Source organism: Nicotiana attenuata, unplaced genomic scaffold (assembly GCF_001879085.1).
Source record: "Nicotiana attenuata strain UT unplaced genomic scaffold, NIATTr2, whole genome shotgun sequence".
Lineage (NCBI taxonomy): Eukaryota > Viridiplantae > Streptophyta > Magnoliopsida > Solanales > Solanaceae > Nicotiana > Nicotiana attenuata.
In genome coordinates, this window is record NW_017670550.1 from 423956 (window position 1) to 424426 (window position 471).

Sequence of the window (471 nt, forward strand, 5' to 3'; positions counted from 1 at the left end):
AATAGAAAATACAAAACAAAAGTAATAAAAAATTGAGAGGTTGCGTGGGGGGGGGGGTTGGTAGGGCGGTAGGCATGGTGTGGGTGGTGCGGAAAGAAAAAATCAGATAATTAAAAATAATAATAAAAAAAAGGTAAAATTGGGGCAACTAAGTAAATTTTTAGATAAGTTGGGTTGAAATCCCTTTGATTTGGGTGAGTTTTATGGGTTGTATTTGGGCGGCTTAATGGGTCTAGAATGGGCTATAAAAAATAATGGGTTAACTTGGGCTCAGCCCAAATAGAACCATGAGTTAAAATGTTTGCAGCCCAAACCCATTAATCTCTGGGCAGGTTAGAATGGGTTTGGGCTCAAATTGCCACCCCTATATGTGTGTACCCGGGCAATCCATAGCTTCTCTTTGTGCTGTCTTTGGGCCCAATGAAGCTTACGTATAGCAGCCTGATTCCATAGAATATTAAGCCTCGCCCC

At 41.2% G+C, this 471-nt stretch overlaps 1 protein-coding gene across 3 annotated transcripts in view; it reads left to right on the top strand.

The window, feature by feature from the left end:
• The window catches only part of LOC109240851 (AP3-complex subunit beta-A), a 20795-nt gene that overhangs the window by 9124 nt on the left and 11200 nt on the right, over positions 1 to 471 (top strand). The gene's annotated exons all lie outside the window — the stretch shown is intronic.